This window comes from Bombus affinis, unplaced genomic scaffold (genome assembly GCF_024516045.1).
Source record: "Bombus affinis isolate iyBomAffi1 unplaced genomic scaffold, iyBomAffi1.2 ctg00000102.1, whole genome shotgun sequence".
NCBI lineage: Eukaryota > Metazoa > Arthropoda > Insecta > Hymenoptera > Apidae > Bombus > Bombus affinis.
In genome coordinates, this window is record NW_026108842.1 from 41,121 (window position 1) to 49,559 (window position 8,439).

The following is an 8,439-nucleotide window of genomic DNA, read 5'->3' on the forward strand; positions in this document are numbered from 1 at the left end:
ACTTGCCTCGCGGCTCGCGATAGATCAGAATGAATTTGTGTCGCGAGGATGCTCCTTAGGAAAACTGTGTTTGGGTGTGTCTAAGGATGCGGAATCATCGGATTCGTTAAGAAAAGCGTTAGTTCAGAGAGTGAGGGAAATGGACGTCGCTGTTAATTGGCTAAATCGTGAGTTGGTGGTTGGAAAGAGATGGCAACTGCCCTTGAGAGAAAGTTGCTAGCGAGGAGCGTCGTACGTGAGAAAAAGCAGATTTCCGTAGTGGGTGGTATGTGTAGGGACTATTGAGACAAAGACTATCTGTTCCTTTAGAGAATCTTAGCTGCATGGATCCTAAGATTTATAGCGGGTCCTTAGGCTCGCTGTAAATATTCGGAGAGAGTGTATCGACATCTGGCAATCATCTGTTCGCAAGGTAGAGTCCTTGTGTAGCGAGGCACGGGACAGAAACCGTTGGGAAGTTTGCTGTCGAGTGCCGCTACATTACTAATCTAAAAATTATTACTGTTTCCAATAATATAAGAAATAATACCTTAAAAATCGCTCAAGAAGTACGCAAAATACTTTGAAGGTAACCGAGCAAAAAAAATAAATAAAAAACATAAAAAAATAAAAAGAAATAAATAAATTTAATAGTAAACACGTAGGTGAAACACTTGCTGAAATTTGCATCACTCGACACGAACGAACCGTTCGGAAGGAAAACGCGTTCAGCCCCCAAGGCTGTGGAATTGGGATCACTTAATTAACTCCGTTTGAATCTACCTTGAATTAATTCTCGTTTAACGACCTGTGCGTATTCAACATCATATCATTTCCGACCATATCGTTCCCAGAAGATGAAACAGCATGGTAAAACAGATGTGAATACCTATCACGAGCGAAACAGAAATGCGAAGATCCTTTGGAACGATAATAATAAAATTGCATGCATAGGAACCATGGATGGAACGCAAGGCAAAGGAGTAGATGGTATTATAAGCTTTGAAACGAGCGTATAGGACGAGAGAAATTGATCAAAAAATTGAGTTGAGCCCTTTGAAGTTAGGAACAACATACTTTGATGTTTTGTTTAAAGGAGAGATATTGAGCTGTGCAAAAATTGTATAGGTTCTCTGAAGGTAAATAAGATTTTGTTGCTGAGTAAATAAACGAGATTTCAAGTTTCTCTTGAATATTGGAAATTTAAAGGTTTTGATGGTATTTTATCGTTATATTACTTCAAAATTTTAAAGGACCAAATCACATGGCTGAAATTTTTAAAGTCTTTCTATATCTTTGAGGAAGTAAGATAAGGTTGATAGATGGTCGTTGTTGGTACTTAACCGAGTATGGTCATATTTTTTATTTATTAGAATATTTACAATCAATTCTCGTTGAGAATTTTCAGTAACTTAATTTAGCGTGATACAATGACATGGATTATAATAGCTTTATATTGTTGATTCTAGTAGAACTAAGGATTTAATCTAGTGGGTATTTTCTTTTTAGTCTGCGGATCTGGTCCGTCGTGTCCAGTAGTTGGGTGACTAGTGGGTTGTGGTGGTTGTTGACTCTTGTGTTATATCTGCTTCTGGACTTGTGTATTTCATCTTTGACTGTAGGTATCTTGAGGTCACGGTGGATTGTTTCGTTGGTAACATACCAGGGTGCATTTAATAGGGATCTTAGCGTTTTCGATTGGAAGCGTTGGAGTATTTCAATGTTGGAGTTACTTGCTGTTCCCCATAGTTGGATTCCGTAGGTCCAGACAGGTTTTGTTACGGCCTTGTAGAGGATTATTTTGTTCTGTATGTTTAGTTTGGAGCGTCGGCCCGTGAGCCAATAGAATTTTCTTAGTTTTTCCTTTAGTTGCTTTGTTTTTTCTGAGATATGTTTTTTCCGAGTTAGCCTCCTGTCTAGAGTCATGCCCAGGTATCTTACGGAGTCCTTGCGTGGGATTATTGTGTTGTTAATGGTGACCTGGGGGCAGATTTGTTTTCGGAGCGTGAAGGTTACATGGGAGGATTTTTTTTCGTTTATTTTAAAACCCCATTTTTGGAACCACTTTTCCATGGAGTGGAGACTTCGCTGGAGAGTGGATGAGGCAATTGCCGGGTCTGCGTCGGTAGCTAATAGTGCTGTGTCGTCGGCAAATGTTGCTATTGTTACCTCGTTTGATATGGGTAAGTCGGCAGTGTAGATGGAGAACAGTAGGGGTCCGAGGACACTACCTTGTGGTATGCCAGATTCTATTGGGAATGTTGCGGAAGTGGCGTCTAGACATTTAACTATGAATTGTCTGTTGGTTAGGTAGGATTTTAAGATGGAGTAGTATGGGTGAGGTAGGATTTTTTTAAGCTTGTAGAGTAGCCCTTCATGCCATACTTTATTGAATGCCTGTTGGATGTCTAGGAATACCGCTGAGCAGTATTTTTTCTTTTCAAGGGTTTGGCTGATCATGTGGGTTATGCGGTGGATTTGCTCTACTGTTGAGTGTTGTTTTCGAAAGCCGAATTGGTGATCTGGGAGTGTTTTCAATTCTTCTAGGAGTGGAAGGAGACGATTCGTGAGCATCCTCTCGAATAGTTTAGACAGGGTAGGTAAAAGACTGATTGGGCGATAGGAGCTGGTTTCATATATTGGTTTACCGGGTTTGGGGATGAGGGTGATCAGTGAGATTTTCCACGCCTTAGGAAAGTGTTCAAGGCGGAGGATGGCGTTAAAGATTGATGCGATGAGTGCAATCCCTTTTATGGGAAGCTCCTTGATTGCTTTATTTCCTATTAGGTCGTGACCTGCTGCTTTCTTGGGGTTTAGGCGACTGATTGCTTCTATGATCTCTGCAGAAGTGAAGGGTTCAACAGGAGGGGACATTTGGAAGGGAGTGTGCAGGTATTCGGTGACGTCCGCTGCAGCTATGGAGGAATGGGGTTGGAATACTTCAGTCAAGTGTTTGGCAAATAGGTTGGCTTTTTCTATAGGGCTACGCGCCCATCCACCCTGCGGACGGCGGATTGGAGGTATTATTTGTGGGGGGCGCGTGAGTTTCCTGGAGGCTTTCCATAGTGAGTAGTTAAATTCGGCTGTGGGGGACAAGCTGGCGAGATATTTGTGAAAACGGTCATTATTGTAGTTTTTTATGGTTTTGGATAGTTTTCTAGTTGCGTTGTTTAATTTGCGTTTGTCCTCCGGTGTTCTATGGGTCTGCCATATCCTTCTTAGTCTACGTCTTTCTGCTATTTTTTTTTAATATGTACTGGGCGTATTCGTGATTGCTGATGGACGTTTTTGCCGGTGTGGAGACGCGGATAGCGTTTATTATGCTCGCGTTTAGGTATTCCGTGGCTGCTTCGATTTCTTCATTGGTTTTTAGTGAGGTTGAGGCTGAAGTTGTGTGGGTAAAGACTTCTCTAAAGAGCTGCCAGTTGGTGTGTTGGTTATGAATGGAGCCATTAGGTGTATTCTCGATGATAGTTGAACTGACTGTTACTATCACGGGGGAATGATCAGAGGAGAGATCAGCCGAGGAATTGATTTGGACGTGTCTTGACGAGATATTTTTAGTTATGAGGAAATCAAGGAGATCGGCTATTTTGTTTGTGTCGGTGGGTCAGTGTGTGGGTTCGTATGTGGTAAGGTAGTTGAGGTTGTTGGTTATTATGCTGTTGAGGAGGTTTTTGCCTCTTACTGTAACCAGTCTGCTACCCCATTGGGTGTGTTTAGCGTTGTAGTCTCCTCCGGCTATGAATCTATTGCCCAGGGTGTCCAGGAAGTTGTCGAAGTCTTCTTTGGCGATGGAGTGTCTGGGAGGGCAGTATACAGCTGAAGTGGTGATTGTACCATGACAGTCTTCTATTACTACGTTTGTTGCTTGGAGATAGTCTTTCTGGAATGGTGGAAGTTCGTAGTGCTTAATGTTTGATTTGATTATGATTCCGGTGCCGCCGTGGGCCTTTCCGCTGGGGTGTTGGGTATGGTAGAACTTGTATCCGTTTATGTTCAGGTAGTTTTTGTCGGTGAAGTGGGTTTCAGATATGAGCATTATATCGATTAGCTGGTGTTTTAGGAAGAGTTTTAGTTCAAGTTTGCGTTGCGCTAGACCGTTGGCATTCCACAGAGCTATGCGTCTTGGTTTTATTTTGTGTCGGGGCGTATTAATTTATCCATGATGAGTGTTAATAGCGATAGCAAATTGTTTATTTGCTCAGATTGTTTCTCTATTAGCTTTTCAAGTCTAGAGACGTTGTCTGTATTAGGTGAGGTGGGGACACTAATTTGGGGAGGATCCCTGTGGCTATTTGGTGTATTTCGCGTGCCTTGTACCGCTTGGGCATAGGAGTTTGAGGGAGTGGTGAATTTGATAGGGCTGGGTGTTTGATTGGTTGGGGGGATTGATCGGGGTAAAGGTGAATTTCGGCGAGCTGGGTGTTTGGTAATTTACCTCTTTTGTTCTAAGTTTGGGGTACTTGTTTGAGTACAGAGTTTTGTAGGCTGAGCAGCCTTTGCAGTTGGCAGGATGGTCACCTTGACAGTGGATGCACTTCGCTGGGGTTTCCGGTGATTTCCTGCATTGGTTTGACGCAGCGGAAGGTATGGTTGCAGTATTTCTGCGTGTGTCCGTATCTCTGGCACCTTTTGCATTGCACTATCTCCTTTTTGATTTGCGGTGGTTCGAATTTTACGATGGCGTTCATTAGGCGACTGGTGTTGTATATTTCCTTGTTGTTGGGTTTCTGTTTTAGGTCAATAAAGAATAGGGATAACGGGTCTTTCGTGACTCTATGCCTTATGTTGCTGACATTGATGACTTCGTGGCCGAGCTTAGATAATTCGGTTTTTAGCTCTTCGATGTCTGCGGAATGGTGGATGTTTCGTAGCACCACCCGAAAGGGTCTTTCTTCTTTGAGTTGATAGGTGTGGAAATTGGCGTTCAGGGCCCTAAGTATCTTGGTAAGCTTCCTGTAGGCTTCTGGGTTCGCCGGCGGGATTTTGACTTTGTTGTTGGTTATCTTCAAGTTGTAGTCCTCCTTGGAGATATCTCTCACTAACGACTTGATCATTTTCTGGATATCGATGACATCATTAACAAATATTGGTGGGGGAGGGGGGCTTCTCTGTGCGTGATGGTTTGACGGCGGGTCTGCGATTTCCATGGCGTCGTTTGAGGATTCCAATACTGCGAACCTGTTGTGAGTGTTAATTTGTGTTGATAGCTGTTCGTTCGAGTTAGTGTTTGATGGTTCAATTTTGCGTTTTTTCGCCTTATTGGCGTCGTTGTCACGGGGGGATCTGCTACACTTCTGCCACGGAGGGGGTAGCGCGGGGTAGTTGTGTGTTTGCTCAGGCGAGCCTGGACGTGATTGCTGGGCCATCATCGAGCTAGCTATTTCAATATGAATAACTAGTCGTGAGGCTATGAGGCAAGGTTCGGGTTGGGGTTAGGTGCGTAGGCTTTTCTTCTCTCTGGCGGATAGGAAACACTTGGGAGGATAGGAGCACGTTGTGTTCACTTTCGACGGTTGGGTGACACGTGTTACTTTCGAACTTCACTGGGCACTAGAGACACGTCTGCACGCTTCGGCACTCAACAGCGAACTGTGTATGGTCATATAGTCGATTAAATGAAATTTCTATTCTTTCAGATATATATCATCAAATATATATTATATATCAATGTTAATTGTTATCTGTGTTGGCGTAGCGAATAAACACATTGATGTTCGGTGTTTCGATTATCAGAATTATAATCGATGTTAAATGTATAGAGTGTCAAAAAATTATTTGTTATAGCTGTGGAAGATGGAGATCTGTTAGAGAAAATGGATCATGAAATTGATCTTGAGTATAATTTTCAGACAAAATTTTTTATTGCATCGTAAAGTACTCATCACGAGAAACGAAAGTTTCAGAAAACCCCTGGTTCGTAAATGATTCGTTCTTTTGAAAAAAGCTGTTTAAAATTTCTTATACTAATCCTTATACTAATTGTGTATACTAATTGTATTTAGTATATTATGTTATAAATAATGGTTAATATAAGTATCAATACAAATAGACAACAATTAATTAGATAACATCGTAATAACATAATATAATATAATGGGTGTAATCATATACAGTAAAACTTAGAAAATGTGCTCTGCATGAATTCGGTGAAAATTATCCTTTGTTCCGTGGTATATATAGGCAAAAACGAATGGTAGACCGCAGCATAATAGTTTCCAACCATCCACAATTGTTCTAATTCCTCACTCGACGTCTTTCATGTTCATTCATGTAGGAAAAAGTATGTTATCGTTTAATAATAAGCTTTTAAGCGTTTAATAACATCTCGTCGAGTAGAAATTCCACACGAAGCAGTAAGAAAAATAATATTTGAAGAAGATCTATGTTCTCAGCTTCGTCGTGTGCCAGAACTTTGTAGGATAGATTGATTGTATCATGCGATGAAAATTGTATACTTGTAAGTTAAGAAAATTGGAACGAAAATTCACGTTGTCTCAAAGATATCTTGTTTTTGGATAGAAATAGTTACTTTACTAACAACATTCTCAATATTAAGGATATCAACACCTTAGATTTAATCAAAGCCGCTGGAATACGCCAGATATTTCATATCTGACTTAAACATGTACAGTGACGAGCGAAAAAAGTAAACACATAAATGTTAAAGACAAATTTTTCAAGTGATCGGTAAAGATTAGGTAAGAGTAACTACAAGTTATTATTAACGAAATGTAATAGTTAATTTTCATTAACATTAATAATGTACAAAACATTTTACAAAAATGGACATCTCAAACCATGTTTACAGTTTTGCACATTAATTATACTCGTCGAATCAAGGTTTCAACATAGTATTTCGTCCACTAGTACTACTTCACGTTTATTATATCCAATAGAATTAACTACTATTTAGGTAAATTATTTTTTGGAATGGTCAAATAATGCTCTTTTCTCATTATACCTTCGACATTCGCTTTTTACATAAAATCAACGGGCTGTGTTTACACTTTTGTCAACTTTTGCTTGTCACTGCATATCAAGGAAGATTGAAATATAAAGTAATTCGCACAAAAAAGTAGATATTAGTATTGATGTTATTGTATTCCATATTTGACCTTAAAATATGAATCAAATATGAAAAATCAGTCTAAGTATTAATGAAATTTCAGACATTTTTTCTAAAAGAACGGAACTTTCCTTTCTAATGAGCACTATATGATGCAATAGAAAAACAATTTGACACTGAAAATTGTGGTCAAGATCAATTTTGTGCTACACTTATTTAACCAATTTTCATCAAATCGAAGGTGTAGAATGGCTTGAAAAAGAAACCGCGATAAATACTTTTTTGACACTTTGTACAAAGGTGTATATCAATGTGTATATCGATACACATACTCTGTATGTGCATATCCGTGGAATATATATCCGTTTTTCGAAGCAAAATGTTATCTACCTGTTCAAAAGAGCAAAGCAAAAACACTACATAGAGGGTTTGTTACTGTTGACACTCTGTATTTCGGTGCGCAAAGTATCCAACCAGATATCCAGGAACAGCTTTCAGGGAACGAGATTGAATGTTGATTGAACATACCTATTTGATCGAATATATTTAATATGGCAATGTTACGTATAACAATATACGTATGGAATTTTAAATGTCATGAGGGTTGCAGCGGACACAATTTTAATTACATTAAACATTTTGCTCATTGATGACCTTACCTTAATTTTTTTCTCCTTCCTCACTTTCTTCTCCTATGCGAGTGACACAGCAAGATTGATAGTAACAAGCGATTTCATTAAAACACAATCTCCTTTTCCATTTGATGAACACGATACGAGACGAGGGAATGATTTAGGAACACGACTTTCGAGCGGTTTCAACAACTATTAAGTTTCATTTATAGCAACGAACACTGCCAAAGACGCAATCAAGAAGCTTCGCGTAGCTGCTGTAGATGACGTAGATGAAAAAAGGTAGATCAAACGTAAATGACGAAATTATACATTAATTTATTTTAACGCGTTAAAATTACGCTAATGACAGTTGCTCCGTTCTATTCGTTCATATATTTAAGCCCTATATGCAACAAAGTGAATGTAGCATCTGCAAGCGTGTTAATTGGACAACGACGAATTTCGTTTCGCAAACACGGACACGTGAAACATTTTGAAGTTACGCGGACGCGAGAGTAATTCGTTCCCTTAAATTGCTCAATTTCCATTTCTTTCGCCATGTACATTCGAGTACTGCATTTGAATTGCAGAGCAGTCGGAAGTAACGGCGCACGTCGTTGATGTATCGACAGGAACATGAATTCTTTTTTCATCGACTTATTAAACCGAATCAAGTTTTCAAATCCAATCATTTAATTTCATCGTTTTACATCGAACGTTTCAATCTTTTTTCTTTTAAATACCTTACCTATATTTCATCTCGTTGAATATTCC

The 8,439-nt window shown here is 39.5% G+C and overlaps 1 long non-coding RNA gene across 1 annotated transcript; it reads right to left on the reverse strand.

Annotated features, from left to right (window-relative positions):
• Positions 1-7,263: 7,263 nt before the first annotated feature.
• On the reverse strand, positions 7,264-7,747 carry LOC126927414 (uncharacterized). Its single transcript, XR_007715458.1, has 2 exons — positions 7,711-7,747; positions 7,264-7,579 (listed from the first exon to the last, which is right to left on the reverse strand). It is a non-coding gene; the product is annotated as an uncharacterized LOC126927414 (long non-coding RNA).
• Positions 7,748-8,439: the final 692 nt, after the last annotated feature.